The 20,829-nt window shown below is 40.3% G+C and overlaps 1 protein-coding gene and 1 long non-coding RNA gene across 3 annotated transcripts in view; one reads left to right on the forward strand and one right to left on the reverse strand.

Moving 5' to 3' along the window:
* The window catches only part of LOC149067729 (uncharacterized), a 121,458-nt gene that overhangs the window by 75,646 nt on the left and 24,983 nt on the right, over window positions 1-20,829 (reverse strand). The gene's annotated exons all lie outside the window — the stretch shown is intronic.
* The window catches only part of LOC149067734 (uncharacterized), a 28,282-nt gene continuing 18,807 nt past the window's right edge, over window positions 11,355-20,829 (forward strand). For both annotated transcript variants that reach the window (XR_016195265.1, XR_016195264.1), the window contains exons 1-2: window positions 11,355-11,483; window positions 18,129-18,257. This is a non-coding gene — a long non-coding RNA (uncharacterized LOC149067734). The remainder of the gene's footprint in view (window positions 11,484-18,128; window positions 18,258-20,829) is intronic.

Genomic DNA, 20,829 nt, shown 5'->3' on the forward strand with positions numbered 1-20,829 from the left:
GCCCTTTTCTTTTTTGTCTCTGTAGTCGGTTTTTCTCATTGGGGGGTCTTGGGTCAATTTTAACCTAGATGGAATCGCATTTTATCTAAAATGCCTTTGTTTTTCCATTGTAAAGAGAGGGGTATTTACGTATTTTATTAGTGAGAAATAACTATAGAAAAAAAAATGACCTAAAATATTTGAAATAATATTTTCCCCCAACGAAATTTGGAGGAGTAAAATTGAATTTTGATGCGTGTTAGTGACACTGATGCAGACTACTTTAATAATAATAATTCTCCGTGATGGAATGAAGATTAATTCATACTTTGCCAAAGCATTCCAAGTGTTATCACAATTTATGCAATCATTTATCAATGGAGACGAAAATAAATTTGAATAATTTTTTTAAGAATTAAGTCTGCATTGATACTTTTTTTTAAGTTTGAATGATTTTATATTCCCTACAATTAAGTTAGACATTATCAAAGTTATCTTAAAATGTGTACATATTTTTATTCTTGCAGTGCCTTTTCTGTAATAAATTTTTAAAACGAAAACTACCATTGGCGTACGCCAGGGAAAGGGGGGTGGAGCTGCGATTATGGCGTCCGTTGGATACAGCAGGCCGACGCAAGCGATATCTTTTCTTTTTTTTTCAATACATATATCCAGTGGCAATAAGAGAAATGGCCGTCTTCATCGACGTCGCAAGCTTCGTGCGTAGGCCTTGTTCTATAAGTGGTGTTGGTTAGGGTGGCCAGATAAACGCCCGTAAAAGTGGGACAAATCCCGGAAATCGTTGTTAAAAACCGAGGCATTCATTAATAATAACCGGGACATTTTCAAAACTCTCATTTGGTGAGCATTACAATGTAAAATTGCAAACTCACAATGCATTACGGAAATATTACCACACTACTTCTGCTCAGAGGCGAAAAAAATAGTAAAACGCCGGGATGGGAGCCATGGTTGTCAGATGTCCCGTATATACGTGTTTGAAGAGCGTATGCCGTGAAGGGCGAGATGCGTTTTATTATATACTCATAAATTACTAAGGAGGAGACTTAAGTGTTCTTAGTCTCATATTATAATGTTTATGCTGCTATGAACAGCCCACCCTGGGTATACGAACTTAATGATTCGTTACGGAAATCCATTCGTAAACCGAATTGTTCAGAAACCGAAATAGTTCCCCCAGGACTGCAACTTGGGGGGGAACAGGCGGGTCTCGTGCCCCGGGCGCTGGACTCAAGGGGGCAAAAATTCTATTCTGAAACCTCTCCTTCAACATTACAAGGGGGCGTAAAAATGCGCGCTTGCCCCGGTTGACCAAGCATCTAGTTGCAGCTCTGGTCCTCCCACTAAGAATGAATGTATTATTGATTAATTCGTTCTAAGGGTTCCGAATTTTAGCGTGAACTTTTTCACAGCAGTGCTTTACGCTCAAGCGCATAACATGAAACCGATTGAAATCATTAGATTAACACTAAAACGCTTTTCCCAAGAAGAGACAATCCCAACCTTACAAGATAACGCACTTATATCCCATATCGAACCAAAGATGGGGGGGGGGGGCGCATGTCTGGTTTCTTTAATATCATCTATACGCTCAGTGTCACAGCCCACGAAATTTCTCTGCCTGCAAAACAATCTGGATACAATTCCTTTGAAACTGAATTGATATTTCTATAAGTCACTTGCTGCCAATCGGTATAATCAATAAGCATACTGCCAATAAAAGCTATGCAAAATGTAGTATACAGTTGCCCCTTCCCTTTATTTCATTCCCTCCTTACCTACAACTTCGGATAAAAAAAAATGTACGAAATATTCTGATTATACTTATATAAGTAAGAAACGGCATACCATATAACAAATGTTATTATACATTATTATTATACGGAACATCGAAAAGAATTATTTTTTCTCATCTGACTCATATATTGGTACACCCTTTGCAATCTAGAAATATTAATGACTATTGAATTTCAGTCCAAGATGAGATGGGACTACAATGGTTCAAAATAAGTTCGGCGTCCTTTGGTTACATAAAATATTAACAAGACAAAAATATAACAGTGATGTAATAAATTCCTACCATAACATCTAACGTAGCTAAAATTGGAAAAATATTGAAAATAACTCTATTTCATTGTACTCAAGAAAAAACCGGGACACACAGGCGTCCAGACAGGGCGAAAAACAGCGAAAAACCGGGACATCTGGCCACCCTAGATAGGGTAGTAAAATCAGGTTTGTTAGCCGAAACGCAATTTCATATGGATTTCTATGGGGAAAATCGTTTAATTCGTTCCTGGTACTACTTTTAAAACACCAAGTAGATCGCCATAAAAACACAGAAACTGACCGAAGGCTGAAATGAACAGCTTTAAATTTTGCGAAATTACAACAGGGGCGGCTCGAGCTTACTTCCCACCCGAGTGTATATATTGCATGTTCTGTAAGGGGAAGGGCGAGCAGAACACTGCTCAGCGCTGTGGACGGAGGCTTTGTTTCTTCGTTTCTCGTCACAGTCGAGGTGCTCTATATATGTAATTTGTAAGCATTGTGTATTTAGACCATTCTCAAATCTCTCCCACTTCGACATGCCAGCTTCTTTTTCTTCTTTCTTGCCCACAAGTCTTTTCCACACTTCTTTCGAAATCCCAGGCTGTGTTCTCCGCTCCTTATGTGCCACTGGGCGCACGTACAATTTTTCTCCCTAGACATTGGATTCAGTCACCCATTTTTGTCAAATGGCTTATATGTTGCATTGAGTTGATGGCTGTCTTCATGGGGAGAACGACGCGAGTAATTCGAAACTTGCGAGCATGGGGCAAGAGGAGCCACTACTAAAAATCTTTGCTAACTTTTCCGACACAACTCTGTCTCTTTTGAGATAACGGAAGTAAGGTGCTTTGCATCAGTCCGGGGCTGTGAGCGGTTCTATCTATCTATCTATCTATCTATCTATCCCACCCGGGTGCGACGCCTCATATGCTGCCCCTAAAGGCGACCCTTGTGGGAGGCTAACAGGGCTTCAGTGTCGAGGGGACCTCTAGATCAGTGTTTCTCAACCGCCGGGCCGCGACCCAGCACCGGGCCCTAACACTAGTCGCACCGGGTCGTCAGTGATTCGCAGTTTAAGTTTCTCCATTAATTTCTCGTTAGTTGTGTGTATGGCCGGGCCTTTCACTTACGCAAAAGAAATTTACCGGGCCGCGGGCTTACAAAGGTTGAGAACCACTGCTCTAGATAAACCTGATTTTTTTTCGAAGGAAATCAGCACACCATTGTTTGCACCCAAGTGCAAAATGATGGTGACCATACGTCCCGCTTTTGAAGCAGATTTTTCTGTTTTTTGAGAGTTTCGAGATTATTTTACCGTTTCTTAATAATGCCAGATAATAGGTAATTTAATCCTTAAAACAGCACTTAATTTGGGGAGCCATCATCACTTATCAATGATGATGTATCAAAACAACAAGGTTATTTTTATTAAGAAATTTATTTCAAAGGTGTTTCTGTTACTCCAGAGACGGGACAAGTGAGAAGCCGAATTTTTCCTTTGCTTCCGGACCAATCTAGAAAAAAATACTGGTTGAGGGAACCAAAATGCATACTTGCCCCTTTTCATAGAATGCAGGGACTACCCTTGGGCCATGCGACTCATTGCGGTCGCACGTGGCGCCACTCAAGAGGGGATGCCCAGTTCATGGTGAATGGGGGAAAAAAGTTTCATTGGCCAAAGCAAATGATTCCTGTCCGTTCTGGAGAGGAGCTAAATCCGAGATGAAAAGGCGAAAAATTTTTTTTTTGAAAAACGTTTTTTGATAGGAATTGTTGAGATAAGTTATGAAAGAGGGGCATGACCCACAGGTGGGGCTGACAGTACTCCAGTCCGGGGGCCCGGAATGAAAACTACCATTTTTTCCCGCTATAAATTAAGTGCAGAAGGGTCCCCCATTTAATATATGGCTTGGGGGCCCACGAAAGATTCCAGCCTAGGGGTCTTGACGCCGGATGTAGCAGCTACCTGGGGAATAGACAGGAGGCGCAAAAATCCGAGATCCCAAATAGAGATTTTGATCTCGAGCCACCCCATATAGCTTACATCAGCGGTTCTCAACCGGTGCTCCGCGGAGCCCTTGGGGCTCCGTATGAACTTCACAGGGGCTCCGCGACTACTCGAGGATAATAAATTAAATCAGTAAATTTGATAAACAAAAAAAAAAAGAGGCCTAAAGGATACCGCCATATAAATAATATACTAAAAAGGGTTCCTCTAGTTGAACAGAGCTCCGCCGTACAAATTATACACTGAAAAGGGCTCCGCGAGGTTGAGAACCGCTGGTTCTTGTTAGTGTGTTTTGTTTTCTTGTTTCTGATATTACGTATAATATTGATAGTACGATCTGATATTACGTCTGTTTATTCCCTCAAGAATTTTCAACATCTCCGTTGTCGTGGTATGACTCAAAAGCGTGATGTCATATGTGAATTTTCACTGTGTGAAATTTTAAAAATTTTTTTGGAGACATCGCTAATGTCTACGCTGCCGCCCCTTTCAACCTGCCGACTGGGTGCACTGCATTTTTTGCACCCTCGCTTAAGCCACCCCTGTATTAGAATTCGCCTTAAGATGACAGATACCGAAGATCTTTTTATTTTACATTGTCTATATATACAACCAATACCAGCTTAGTCTAAACCAGCTTAAACATAACCCTGTCGAATTCGTAGGTGTATCTATCTATTTGTGATTTGGTCATTTCATTTCTGTATCTGATATATGCTGATGGAAAAGATTTGCTCTTAGAATGTCCCGACTTTTCAGTTTGATGATGATCTTAGACTGAAAGAACACGCGTGCTCCTAAAACATAGGATTCTTTTTTTACAATGCATGTCATGCCATCACACAGCCATGAATTTGCATATTTTTTTTAAATTTCAGTTGAATCTTTCATTTTGCATGAAATGATTCGAAAACTTTCAGAAAAAAAAGTAAGGATACACCCATGACAGTGGATCGTTGGCAAAGAGTCCCGTATTCTAAGAATCCTATCCTCCATAAGTACGTCTTGGGTGTTGCATTATACCGCATCAAACTGTACAAATGTCACCACAGTACTATTAGGAGTACTGCTGAGAAAATAAAAAGAACTCGGTTACCTGAGAAGGAGAATATTTGGTCGTACGTTCATGATTTTGTAGCATCAGTAGGCCTACTCAACAGTTTCCTCTTAATGTACATTTGCTGAAGGGGGTTGAGCTAAATTCGAAAATCTCTCTGAAGCAACTAGTGTTTCCCAAAGCGTGGAATGACGCAGGGTGTCGGTTTAGTGTAGGATTTTATGAGTGGCTTTTATGGATTTTATTTTATGGCTTAAGTCGGGAGAGTTTATGATGGAATAGGAAGTATGGGACACACTATGAAGGCAGGACTGCAACTAGCCGCTTGATAAGATGAGGCAAGCACGCATTTTGGCACCCGCTTGTAATGTTTACCAAGAGGTTGAAGGGGGTAATTCGCACCCGCTTCTAATCCGGTGCTTGACACCGAAGCTGGTTAAAGAGTTAACAAGCTTTGCCTGGCACGAATCCACCTGCTCACCCCCCCCCCCCCCCCAGTTGCAGCCCTGAGAGGATATCAGTTTCTGTGAAAGGACTGATGTGTGTGCGTGAGTTTCAAAATACTGTATAATCTTTCGAGTTAACTTTTTTTTGTGTCGAAGCATGATCTAAAGCAATGGTTCTCAACCTTTTTGAGCTACGTGGTCCGGTTTCATTTATTTCTGTGAGTCGAAGGCCCGTTCGAATACATGACCAACGGAAAATGAAATTCCAATCACCCGCGTCCCGGTATAAATGTGGTCAGGGCCCGGCGGTTGAGAAACACTGGTCTAAAGCAGTTTCTCAACAGGCGGGCCCTGACCTCATTCATACCGGACCGAGAGTGATTAGCGTTTCATTTTCTCTTGGTCATGTATTAATATGTAGTATAACCCTGAGGATTTCTGGCTTCTGAAATTGAAGCCGGAAACCCTCAGTTATACTACTTGCATTAAACCGGGACTTCGACTCATAAATGAATGAATCTGGGCCGCGGGCTCGATAAGGTTGAGAACCACTGATGTAAAGGGTAAATAAGCATGTGGACAGAGACGTCATATAATGCTAGACTGATATTGTACTTACAGCGCTGTAGGGCAGCGCTTGAATTCAAATGTTCTTGATGAATCCCCGTTTATTAAACACGCATTTTTTCCCCTTCATGTTTTAAAAATCAGAAAGACGAGTTTGTCCCAATCAATGCTCTAGCACAGGGGTCTTCAACCTTTTTCCTAGTCGCGAGCACTGTCTGTATCCACCATGAAAAGAAGAGCACCATTTTCGACAAGTTCGACATACGAATGCATGCAATCGGGGTGATTTCAATCCTAGCGCGCAATTTGTACATGGCGTTCAATTGCAACGTTGATCGAGTGCTCGCGAGCGAGAAATCGAACACAAGCATCGAGCAGGACAGTGGCGTCGGAGCCGGGGGTGCTGTGGGTGCTCGAGCACCCACGGAAGTTTGTAGAACGGGTTCGAGCACCCACAGAATTGATTCAAAAATCGAAATTTCCTACATGAATCTCAAGACGGGCACCCACAGGTTCGAAACACTTCCGACGCTCCTGGAGCAGGATACCGTTTGAACTCTACAATACTACTAATTATTTAACAATCGTTTTTTCCTCACTGGTGGCCATGGAGCGTAGGCGGTGATTGACTGGAAGTCTGGAGGGGGAGGGGGGGGGGTAAGGTCATTATTGCTGGAGGGGGCACGATGATGATGATGTCAATACATATATACATTTGATCAGTCGCTTAATATATGGCTATAAAATTAATGCTTAACATTAGTACCAAAAATTTACCACGCTTTTTATTGAAATTTTAACATTACTTATATCACCAAACAATATTACAATCTGATATTACAATGATTGCAGATTTATATTTCATTTGCCACGTAAATATGTCCAATACTATCCAAAATAGACACATGAGCTATTTGATATTTTTCAGCATCACCAAGTGGGATCCACTGCTCATCGATTGCGTGACGTTATGGCCATTTATATTTTTAAACAACACATTTAGCGGGCGAAAAAATATTGAGAATATCTTTAAAAAACTCTTCCTATATAGTTCGATAGCAAAAAATAATTCTTACCTTAGCATAGGCGTATGCAAAGGGGGGGTGGGTGGGTTGGGTTTCTAACCCTCCTAGCCGATATTCTAGTGTTATTTTGCAGGGAAAAACGTAACCCCCCCCCCCTTGAGAAAATTCTGCATACACCTACGTACCTTAGTATGAACGTACTAGCACTTCGTTGCGGCTTCATTCGCCATGTCAACATACATGTATATCACAGCAGCAGGTTTTGAAGGATATAACGATGAAGCAGCGCCGTCTTAACGCATGGGCCTTCCCGGGCACTCAAGATGAGAGGGGCCTCACAAAAATGAGAAATGGTTGAAATTTTCGAGAATTTTCTAGATAGGGCCTCAAAAACGTCACTTGGCCCGGGGGCCCATGATGCTCTTAAGATGGCCCTGCGATGAGTACTTCAACTTTGAAGATACCAAACATATAAACGATGTTTTATCGAGGTCATTTGTCTTGAATTGACTAATTCGTCTAATTCTTTTTTAACAAATCATATTTTATCGCTAAATACGATAGCGCGAGCTCGCGGCTAGTGGCGAAATTTCTTCCCAACCAAGATGGCCGCTTTGAACTACTGCTTAACGCCTGGTGCTAGGCAGTCCTTAACTGCGGTCCTAAGTAACTATACTAAAAAAAGTCCTTAGCTTAGAGATAGTATCGAAAAGTTGAACTACCGGCCAAATGAGGACAAATCGGAGCTCAAATATTTTTTTCGGCTAAGGACCGCAGAAATAGTTCACCCCCTGGCTGTTTCGAGGAGCAGCGTGGTGCTCGCGAGCAACGGGTTGAAGATGTCTGCTCTAGCGTCTAGCATATGTAGCTCTTACTCCAATAGAAGTAATTTTTTGTTGTTACTGATGTCTTAATTAATATAAGTTTATAGGGTAATTTTTTGCATGTACATTGTCCTGGTGCCAAGGGCGTACCCAGGATCTGAACTAGAGGGAGGGGGCGGAAACTCTCCTATACTAAATTGATACGTCTGTACTGTGTGTCAATTACTACACTTTAATATATCTTCTGGGAAGAGGGGGGGGGGGTCAGTTCCACGCAGGGTACGCCCATGCCTGGTGCATTAATTAAATACCTCCTTTTAACCAGAACAAGGCCCACCGGTCTGTCTATAAGAGAAGAAAGGCCAGCTTTTGACTTCACACTCGATTTCATGAAAAAAGTTCGAGTTCATTAGCGAACTAGATTTGTCGTGTATGGAAATTAATTCTTAGAGATACAATATTCATAGGGGCCGTTCAAGTATTACGTAAGCAGATTTTCAGCCATTTTTGACCCCCCTCCCCGCCCTTGTCAGCAGAAGTTAGCAAAACACTTACCCCCCTCCCCCCGTCAGCAAAATCTCGTCAGCAGCTTACAATATTTCATATCTTCAAAAAGGGGTGATTGATGACGTAAGCAACCTTCAAACTCCCCTCCCTCCTTGTCATCAAAAGTCAGCAAATCCGAAACCCGCCCCCCCCCCCGATGCTGACGTAATACTTGAATGACCTCCATACATATTCGAATATTACAAAAATATTTTTTTTTCGGTCACGAATATGTTTAGGAACCTCTCGCAGCCACGGAAAAAGCTTTACACAAAATGTCCAGACTAGACTAGAGTTTTACGTCTTTTATTAAGTACAGCATACTCTCACTAATCCGGCATATATCAGACCCAGGGTGTGTGCCGGATACTGGAAGTCAATTGAAAAAAACCTATTTAAATACTATAACTGTACAAATTCAAGCGCAGTGACATGTTTTCCTCTTCTGTGCTCGAAGAAACACGACTAAAAACGCTTGATTACTAGACGGGCCGGATTATCGAGATTCTACTGTACAATTATTTTATTAATTCGATTAGAGAGGTTTACCCCTACTTCTGTTCTCTTAGGATACCAATTAGCTTACAGATTAACCCATATGCGTAAGTTGTAAGTGTTGCTATAGTGGGTGCATGTAAGTGTTGCGAGTGGCTTTTAAAGTTTTACTTCCGGGTCTTAGTCATCTTTAAAGATTTGCTTCTAAAATGTCGTCACAATATCCATCGATTATAAACATGTTAATTGTTAAAACTTGTCATGAAAAGCAGATAGACATCAAGTCTTGACCTTCACGTGATTGTCTCGCTGGATCAGCTTCAATGACTGGACCTCCTCAGAGATTTTTATTCTACGACTTTCCAATACGTATTTATTTTGAGTACGAATAAACACGCTTTACATACTTCGAAGAAACTTTTTTGCGTCATTTTTGAAAATATTCATAGTCTATTTGGGTTTTGATTTTAGTTGATTCTCAAAAAATTCATGTAACTGTTGAAATTTCTGATTTCTCTCTCCATTAACCACAGTAGATGTTTGCTGAAAGTAAACATATATAGTCTCTTATTTCTTTTCGTTAATGTGGTTAAACAATTGCTTCGTTGCTGTTTGCACTGAAGTACGAGTCACGTCTTAAAAGCATCACGGGCCCCTACCAGGAAAGTTTACATGCTTACTCTCGAAGATTTCAAGCAGATCTAATTTTTGTTAGGCTCCTTTTCTCTCGAAGTGCTCATGCGTTAAGACTGTTAATTTTAATGCTATTTGAAGGCTGAGAACTCGAAAAATGTTTTTCAAGAAATTCATTGCGACCTATCCTCTAAGCCATATATGCTAAACCCATGGCCCGCGAACTGAATGTGGCCCATGGGGTTATCTCATATGGCCCGTTACATCAAACCAAATTTTGTGAAAATGAACTCAGCTGCACATTACAGATCGCTTAAGTGGCGCAATTCCAGAGCATTTAAGCTACCCATGACACAATTCCAGAGCATTTAAGCGACCCATGGCACGTTTTCAGATCACTCAAGTATGTGATCTGAATGTCCATGTGGCATATTCTCAGATCATTTAAGTGACCCGCGAGACAATTCCAGAACACTTAAGCGATCCGTAGTAGAATGGCGTGGGAGTGACATGTGGCACTGTTTTAGAGCAATTAAGCGGCATCCAGTGCGGTTCTACATCACTCAAGTTACCCGCGCACATTCTCAAATTATTTAAGTAATCCGTGGCATAATTACGGATAACCTTGAGCGATGCGTAACACAGTTCCAGAGCACTTAAGTGTCCCGGACGCATTTCCAGATCACTTGGAACCGTGAAACATTTAGAGCAGTGATTCCCAACGTGGGCCTTAACGCCCTCTTGATGGCGATGGAAAGTCGCAGGGGGGCGGTAGAAGCTAAGGATATAACATAGAATACTATTGGTTAGATTGCGTTGGGGGGGGGGGGCGATGGGAGAAAAAAATTTCTGAAGAAGGGACGATGGGACAAAAAACGGTTGGGAAACTATGATATAGCATATAGACTCTAAGTAAGATGTCATTAAGAATATTTCATATTTTCATAAAGGGTGGTTCATGAATCGTAAGCATCATCCAAACCCCCCCTCCCCCCCTTGTCATTAAAAGTCAGCAATTTGGGAACCCCTCCCCAAACATCGATGCTGACGTAATACTTGAATGGCCCCTCCCCCCCATACTTTTTTGGCCGTCATAATCCTACCCCCTTTCCGCCAAATTTCGGGTCACCGCTCCGCGGAACCCCTAACAAGGTTTAGAGGCGTATCAGGGCACCGTGGCGCACAGTTTGAGAACCCATGGCATATGGGTTGATCGTGTCTGGACTTAAAATAAATTGAGGAGGTTTCATGCTAAAATTATTCAAATAAATTTTTTTGAAAATAACATTTAAAATTTTGGAAATTTTAATATATTTCGTAAAATGTATCTATATTACACAACGGATTCGGAGGAGAGTCACGTGACAATTATAACCTCCCTCCTTTCTTTCTTCCTTCCCTTCCCTGCTCGCCTCTCTCTCTGATACTGTATTGAACAATTTATCAAGTTCCCGGATGTGGAGGAATGACACACACACAATCCACTAATAACAGGGCTAGGCATTTCTCACCCGAAAATAGCAGACGATCTTGTTTCTCTTCCCACAGTATACACAAATTAAGTAATAGTCCCCGGATGCGAAAGAAGGTGAACCCACCAATGAGAAAGCTTAAAATTCCCCGCGCAAATACGAGAGAGAGAGCGGGAGCAGACGATCGAGCTATTTTACTGCGCAGTTGTACCTCAGACGTCATCGGAGGGAGACGTACGTTATATTGCTTGCTTCCTGAGTTTTGTGCATTGTTTTTCGAAAGTGAAGGGGATTTTATATAATTAATTGGATTATATTCCGAGGAAAATCAGTTTCGAGTTTTTTTCTTCTCTTTCGGGTGAGTTCTGAAATAATTTTTATTGTTATCAGAAATTAATAATTGCTGAGAATACGGGGCCATTCAAGTATTACGTCATCATCGATGAGGGGAGGGAGTTTTGGATAATGCTTGCGTCATCAACCACCCTTTAAGTAGCCATTCAAGTATTGCATAAGCAAATTTTTAGCTACTTTTGACTTCCTTCCCCCCCCCCCCCCCTGTTAACAAAATTTCATCAGCTCTGCCCCTCTGAAACCTAACGTATATTGGTGGAATCGGAGCACGTTGAGGGGGGGGGGCCCTCTCTTGCCCCCTTCCTAGAATCAAAACTTTATTTTTTTAGAACACTTAAGCGATCCGTGACACATTTAGAGATCCCATGTGACGTAGTTTTAGAGCACTAAAGTGGCCCCCCAGTGGGGTTCTACATCAGTCATGTTACCAGCGGCACATTGTCAGATTATTTAAGTGATCCGTGGTATATAATTATGGATCACTTGAGTGTGCGTGGCACAGTTCCAGATCACTTAAGCGGTCCCCCGGACACATTTCCAGATCACTTGAATTCGCGAAAAATTTAGAGATCATTAAAGTGGCTCTGTAGGGCACTTATCAATAGGGGGGGGGGGACACGTGACTTCAAGTGCCCACAAACTATCGAAAGGTTTTTCTCGTTTTTGGCTCACCGAGTGAGATTCTGTTAAAAATATTTCATAATTTTCATAAATGGTGGTTGATAACGTAAGCAAAATCCAAACCTCCCCTCCCCCCCCATATCATCAAAAGTCAGCAAATCGGACCCCTCCCCCCCATCGATGATGACGTAATACTTGAACGGCCCCTTATGAAAATGTGAAGTATTCTTATTTTCATCTTACTCGGTGCGCCAAAAACGAGAAAACCTTTCGGTTGTTTGTGGGCACATGAACTAACATTCTCCCTATTCATAAGTCCCCCTACAGATCCACTTTAGTGATCTCTATATGTTTCGCGGATCTAAGTGATCTGGAAATGTGTCCGGGCCGGTTAAGTTCTTTAGAACTGTGCCACGCGTCACTCAAGTGATCCGTAATTATATGCCGCGGATCACTTAAGTAATGCTTTAAAACTACGTCGCATGTCACTCAAGGGATGTCTAAATGTGCCACGGGCCGCTTAAGTGCTCTGGAATTCTACCACGGGACACTTAAGCGATCTGTAAATGTGCCGCTTAATTCATTTTTACAAAATTAGGTTTGAGGAGGGCAGGCCGCATCAGATAATCCCCAGGGCCATATTTCGGCCAAGGGCCTTTATTCGATTTATCATTATATGGCTTAGAGGGTGAGTCGCAATGAATTTATTAAAGATAAATTTTGAGTTCATAGCCTTCAAATGGCATTGAAATTAACAGAAATTGATTATAATAACATATAAAGGTATTTTCTCTTCCGAAATTTCAATTAAACAAATTTTTTGGCATTAAAAAAATTAATTTTTGATAGTCGGGGGCTATGAGACCCCTATGCTCCCTGTGTACGTCACTGATCCCACCAATATGCGTTAGAATTCAGAGGGGCAGAGCTGATGACGAAATTTGGCTGGCAGGGGGTAGGGGGTCAGAAATGGCTAAAAATTTGCTTACGTAATACTTGAACGGCCCCTACGGCCCTAGTAATTTTCGGGCTCAGAAATTATTCAACATATGCTATTTATTTACTCTACTGTGGTACTAATAAATTCGTCACGAATGGTGATTGTGTGAAAATAATGGTACAATATTGTTGTGTAGTGATACTAATGGCCAGGGCCGGACTTTCGCAGGTGCGATCGCACACCGGACCGCAAAATTTTATGGGCCGTAAAGTTGAAATTTATTATACAGTCAAACTTCGTTAGTGCGTCACCCGGTTAACACGTCACTCCGCTTACCGGGTCACTTTTTGGAGGTACCAATTTTCCTCGGGCAGGAATTGACATAGCTATGGCTTACTCCGCTTATAGAGTCACTCCGCCTACTGAGTCATATTTTTGCTCTCCCAAGAGTGACTCATTAACGAGGTTTGACTGTATATCGTCCGCGTTGAAGCGAAAGGCCAGTGTTGAGATTTCGTCAATTTTTGGTTGATTATGAAGAATATTAAAAATTATTTTGAAGATTTCCAAACTCCTACAGTAGGTTTCACTTGTATTTAAGTAACGACTCGTGCTTCATTAGGAGCCGTTCAACTGTTACAGGGTTATACATTACATACAGGGCCAGATTAATCAATATCAAAGCCCTAAGAACACGATTTTGGTGCCCTCCAACCGTTTTTTAAACCTTGTTACATGACCAGGGCCGTCATTTTTAGTGTATTTTCAAAAGCCAGGGGGGCAACTACCCCCCCCCCCAAACCCCCAAATGACAGGCCTGTCCGGGACCTCATTGCAATTAGATCGATTTACAATTTGAAAAATAAGTGTGTAAATTGGTAATCAGGTATTTTTAAGTGGTGGAGGGGGGGGGGGTGTGATCCCACGGTCCGGGAACTGGAATGCCAGGATGGCCTCATGATAATTTGATCTGGTTTGCTCTTGACACCCTGGCCAGAGTAAGTATGCAAATTGTTAGCTAGGTATTTATAGAGGGGGGGGGCGGTGGCTCAAATGTTTTTTCACCTGGGAGAGGGCTATGATGCGATTGAGACGGCTCTGGGCTTACGTTATGGAAACAACGCAAAATTTCAATCCAAAAACTAAGCATTGATACGAGTTCTTGTTCGCAATTAACTTACATAGTTTCTCTGCTATTGTCACCCTCGGGGCCGTAACTAGAAATTGAAATTTACCACGTCACTTGGGGGAATCTGTAACCATGTTGGCGCCTCCCCTCCACAATTTTTAACGGAAAAAGAGTGAACTCGGCACCCTTCCTGGTCCAGAGCCCTGCGGCACTAGACCCTTCCTCCCATAGTTGCAGCCTTGGTCAACCTTTCGATAAAGATCTTCAACTGTACAATCAATTGCTCTTCAAAGTTTAGGATTTTCTACCGTATGGCTGATGCTGTGAAGAAAAATTAAAAAGAAAAAACGCTATTCGAGAGAGAGAGAGAGATCATTTTTTGTGGTGCCCCTTTTCTTTTGACACCCTGGGCACGTGCTTATTTTGTTTAATTGTTGGTTAATCCGGCCCTGCAGTCGTACCTTTATCGAACTATGCTTGAAGTATGATGGGGTTTCAACCTGATTGTTTTTCCTCCGATAACTCGAAGTGTATGCATGCTCAACCCATGGTCCTCGGGCCAAATCAACACAACCTAAATATAAAACGGGCACGAAGCTCGTGACTTCACTGTAGCAGGACATTTCACCTATTGCTATTTGATATAGCAAACCGACGCATGCGATATCTTTACTCTTTTTTTTTTTTTTTTTTTTTTTGCTGCATTGTATCCAATGGCTATAAGTGAAATGGCCACTTTCAGTGACATCACAAGCTTCGTGCTGACGTTGCCTTCTATAGGTGTTGGCGACCAGATGTGGTCCGCGACCTCAAATCTAGTTTTGTAAAAATGAACCAAGTCAGACATTACCAAATCACTTAAGTGACCAGTGATGCAGTCCCAGATCACGTAAATGGTCCGCTGCACGTTCTCACTTCATTTAAGTGACGGTGACCCGCGTCGTATTTTTAGGTCAATTAGGTGAACTGGTGACACGTTTACACGTAAGTTGTAATGTTTAGTCTCTCCGAAATCGAAAAGAGTGCCACCTGGCTGCTGACAAAAATGACTTTTTGTGAGGGGGTGACGAAGATGTTCGTTATTGCTGTTGACAACAGAACGCATCCTTTTTCTCCCTCGAATGTAAGCAACTACCAACTTTTTCCGAAGATGAGGCACATGAATCGGTCGTCACCTGCTTTTGGTTTTATCTCATTGACACCGATTTCTTTTTCAGTGAGCGGTTAATTTTTGCTTATGTTTTTATGCTTTTGCATCAGATATTTATGGATCAACGAATGATGCTCTTTTGCCACGTGTGGACACGTGTTTTTTTTTATCGCTGCTACATTACACGCAACTTCTCTATGTGCTCTGTGTTATCCGAAAGTATAGTTTTGGAGAGTAATTTCACTCCTCTGTAAAGTTTTAACGGGCATTTTTTTAATCAGTGAGAAATAACACTATTAAAAAAGTACCACCTAAAATTTTGAAAGAATATTTTCACTTCTCAACGAAACGAAATTCGGAGGAGTAAAACTGGATTTTGATGCGTGAATCACGTGTCTAGAAATGGATTGGTGAACCAGTGTAATGTGCTTCCAGACACATGAAGCAGAGTTGTTTTCTTCTTTACTTGGTATATTGTTTCTTCAACAGAAAAGTCACGAGATGGTTTACACTTGTAAATTTGGTGAAAATGGGGCAATTGCGTTTAGTGGGCGGAAAATTCATCGCCAACAATGCGCCACCGGAAAATTTTCCGACGACGATTCACCGCCACATAATTGGCATCACTACACGTAACAAGCATTACACAGAAAAAAACTTCAGTCAGGTTTCACTACACGTACACACACATTCCAACATGTACCAGTTCGTTACAGGTTCCGCAGAGGAATATGGACGAGGTGCATGTGTGGTTTAGTAGTAGTTGGGGGATGAACAAATGAGTGGAGCTAGTGAGTGACTCACTTACGGTAGCTCACTCAATCGCTTACTCACACTGTCACTCATCCGGTTACTCACTCACTTGCTCAATCACTGGTGACAAACTGTTATTTCAGTTGCTCACTATCCCGTTGGGATACCAGGATGGTGGTGGGAGAACAGAGTGGGAAAATACACACAACTTTGTTTCATAGAGTTACAATAAAGCTGAGAAAAAAAAATACCGAAGAAACAGACAACTGGATTGAATTTATTCCACTTGCATTTTGGACGCAATATTGCGTCCCTGATCGTAGAGGGGTTAATGCTCTCTTAAAAGTGGTTTCCCACACCGGCTGCTAGAGGAAATAAAATCGTATATATAAATGCGAAAGTATGTATGTTCTTTATGCAAATCTACAATTTTAGATCTATCGTCGCCAAATTTTGCATATATACCAAACAGGGCCCGGATTGAACGATAGGCTACTTTGAAAGTTTGTCGTAGCATGGCAAATGCCTGAAAAACCGTCGGGCAACAATGGTTCTTGGAGCCCCAACAATCACCTTCGGAATATTTACTTCGGTTACCGTGGTTCCCTAACAATGCGTTCCAGACATGCACATTCCTTTACAATGAAGTGACAAACCATAGCAATGGTTTGTCACTTCTTTGATGCTGCCAGTATATGTATAATAGTTTATGCCTTTATAATGGTTTGCCACATTTTCAATACTCCCAGTAATTGAAGAAAACGCGAGAAGTGCCGGGTATTTTTGCTAGAGCTTAACAGAACACAAAAAACTGGTAAGGGACCATTCAAGTATTACGTAAGCAGATTTTCAGCCATTTTTAACCCCCCCCCCCGTCAGAAAAATTTTGTCAGCAGATTAGAATATTTCATATCTTCAAAAAGGGGTGGTTGATGACGTAAGCAACCTTCAAACCCCCCCCCCCCGTCATCAAAAGTCAGCAAATCCGAAACCCCCTCTCCCCACCTCGATGCTGACGTAATACTTGAATGATCCCTAAGCTATTTGGGTTGAGAACTCTCAGAAGTTTATTTCAAATATCTGATTGATTACCACTATGTTGCAGATATGTTCTGTAAACACATTCCTTCATTTCTCATAACAATACAATAGTGATCTTTCTAAAATCGCTATGTAAAAAGAAATACAAGATCACATTATTTGCATAGATCTTAAAATAAATACAAATATACAAATACAACGCCACAACAGGCAAAATGCCCGACGAGGTGGTTGAGAAAGGCATCCGATCAATTAATGCCTTAATCTGTATTATGAGGGATATGATATGTTCTTTCCGGTTACTTGTCTGGTTTACCCTGTCACCCCGGAAGAGAATTTTTAAACTGGCTTATCAGCTAGCAGCAACCATATAGCATTAGCCTTGAAGATAGGCTTTTGATAGAAGAAGGGCTTTCGGCATTAGCCCTACCATTTACAAATGTTTCCTGTGTCACACGTGAATAGAAAATTCGATTGATCCGAAAAGGTATTTATGCTGATGTAACTATACATTTCCTGATATGCTGAGTATGTACTGAAGTTTAAGGAAAATACTACTTTTAGCCTTTACATCTGGTACAACTTGGAGGCCCAACAAGCATCCATTATACATTGTACATACAGAAAAAAAAATCTCTATATGGAAATAGCACTGAACAAGTAGAACCGAGGTCAATTATACGTACAGTTACGTGTATTTAATTTAGGAGGCGATCAGAAGCGTCATGGAATTGATAACCCCTCTTCAATCTCTTAACACGTTCACGCCGGCGCCGATTTTCATGTTTTTCGCTGGGAGACGGTGCTCAAATTCATTCCTCACTTCATCTGGCAGCGCAGTATTATTGCATATTCAGTCATTGTATGCGCACCTGTTCGTCCAGTAACATAGTGCGTGTTAAGTTTATAATATTGAATTGTTATGTTTTATATACTACTGCATTTTTGTTTTATAAGTTATGTTAATACGGTTGAGATAAAATAAAATAAATCTTACTTTTTCAATTCTTTCTAGTTACTAAACGAACTACATTTTTGATGGTACGCAGCGTCTGGTCGAATATTCAAGTGTGACCCACCGGTGATGCACACCGGCGTGAACGTGTTAAATGAATCTTTTTCTGACCGTAGGTGGAATAAAAAGGTATGGAAAGAGAAGTTAATCTTTTTTCTTAGAATCAGTTGTATAATGTAGTTCTTGGTCTAATTAGAGATGTAAAATTCTCGAGAATAATCTTTCGGAGAATATTCTCCTGTTATTTATAATATAGTTACATATAATATCCTTGAGAATTAAAGTAGTCTGGAAGGACTACTTTCATAAATTACTGGGGGAATATTCTTATAGAAAATAATAAGAATTATTCTGAAGTTATTAATAAAATAGTCCTCCCAGAGAATATTCTCGAATCTTCTCCTCGATGAGAATATTCTTCAGTTACCGAAATCTTTCCAGAGTATTATCAAGAATATATATGTAATAACACATGTATAATAATAAATAATTTCGATAAATAACTTGAGAATAATTATTTTCGATAAGAATATTCTCTAGTAATTTATAATAGTCCTTTTGAGAGAATACTCTCAAGAATAATTTCTGTTCCCGTCTCTCTTCCCGTCAAGAAAATGGGTACATTGAAGTTTGTAGACCACAATATTAAAGTTTGAAAGCAAGAAAATTAAACCAACATGGCTGAATTGCACAACTTTTAAAGAAATGTGAGTGATACAGAATTTATAAGTGTATGTGCATTGAAGAAAACAGTTCTGTATCTTCTTAGAATGAAAGTGATTGTATGAGAATAGCTTCTTTTATCAACTTTAATTTCTTTTGTTGTGAACTTATTTCTGAAAATTTATCTAATTTTAAAATATTTTTAAGGTTGTAATCTAAAGGTTTCTAAAATCTTTATAACCAAACTTTTAAAACATCTTATCATGACCTGGAGAATATTCTCTAATATCCCCCCCCCCCAATGAACTAAAGGGGGGTGATTATACTAAAAATTGTTTTGTTGTAAATGTTTCAGGCAATGAAAAACGATTTTATATTTCACAATACAAACAAAATTAGTAAAAAAATTTAAATTATTTAAAAGAAAAATGAATATGCTCGATTATTCTCCAATTTTTATATCCAGGAGAATATTCTCACTTCACATCTCTAGGTCTAATTATTCCTTGTATGCCTCTGGAGGGGGGGGGGCTATACAATATAAGGGCTGTTTCATGACGCACCGGAGTTCAAATAGAACCGAATGTCCCAGCTTTGCTACCCTGTTAATTATGGTTTGTAATCACTGTACTGCCATTTTCATTAAATTCCTTAAAATTATCTTTTCGATTATTGTCATTGATATTTTTATATTTATTAGCTTGCTCCGTTCAACCATTTTAAAATAAAAGATAGTGGACTTGCTTATGAGAACTTCCAAGAATATTTATTTTCTGATTCATTTCAGTTGACTCACGTTCGTTAATTAATTTTTACTGGGTTGATGGAAAACCAACTCGCGACCGATAATTTCAATTACCTTTTGAACTTTCTGATAATTTTTTTATTATATTTTTGTTTTCGTTTGATTAGGTGTAGCATTTAGATTTGGCCTTCGTTATTACCAATTCAACTGCATGATAACGTGGGAAGCAAATATATGAGTCCTGAAAAAATATCTAATATTATTATGTTTTGGGAATGTAATATCAAAAGACATTACACTTAACAATTTCTTGGATTTAACCTATTTATTAGCTTTTTATACCCAGCGCTGCCCGGGTTTTCTTTAATAAGGCTTTTTGGATCACGTGATATCTCCCTCTTTCTTTGAGGGACATGCAAACCGTGTCTAAGTTAACTAACATGGCGACTCATGAAGTAAACAAATCTAGAATTAAAGAAACCTAGAAATGAATATTTCCCCCCCCCCTTTTTTAAGGGGCGTTAAGTATTTCGATCCCCCTCTGAACTTCAAGTTATCTATCTGCCTGTTCCTGCTTCATAAATGCTTAGTTAAAGCTGTGAAATTTCTTTGATGTACTTTACGGGCCCATTATTAATTTTAAAACATTTTAAACTATATAAATTTATGCGGTTGGATATTAAAAGACACTACGGAGACATTAATTTTCGTGCTTGAGAACATATAAGGGGCCGTTCAAGTATTACGTCATCATCGATGGGGGGGAGGGGGATTTCCGATTTGCTGACTTTTGATGACGTGGGTGGAGGGGGGTTTGGATAATGCTTACGTCATCAACCACCCTTTATGAAAATATGAGTTAGGATTCAGAGGGGCAGAGCTGATGACGAAATTTTGCTGACAAGGGGGGGGGAGGGGGTCAAAAATGGCTAAAAATTTGCGTACGTAATACTTGAATGGCCCCTAAATAAAAAGTTGAAATCAATGTTATTGCATGAATATCCAACTCAAAAGTAGGTCCGGATAATTACTTCATATTTAATCTCCAGGGCTTCGTATATATCTCTAAGCGAACTGAATATTTCAAAAATCGAGAATTCAATACAATTTTTAAAATTATTGATGGGGCGGAAAATCCCACTAATTTCCGCATTTCTACAGTAAAATCGACAATTTTAGCACTGATTTCTATGAGGATCACCCTTTTCCTGACTCTCAAAGCGATGCTGATGATGATTATGACGTCTATTCAAAAAGCCTCATTACTGAGAGTATATTGAAAATGTGGCAAAC

Source organism: Pholcus phalangioides, unplaced genomic scaffold, assembly GCF_987345545.1.
Source record: "Pholcus phalangioides strain wild (caught in Gottingen) unplaced genomic scaffold, Ppha-v1.0 ptg000028l_1, whole genome shotgun sequence".
NCBI classification, from domain to species: Eukaryota; Metazoa; Arthropoda; class Arachnida; order Araneae; family Pholcidae; genus Pholcus; species Pholcus phalangioides.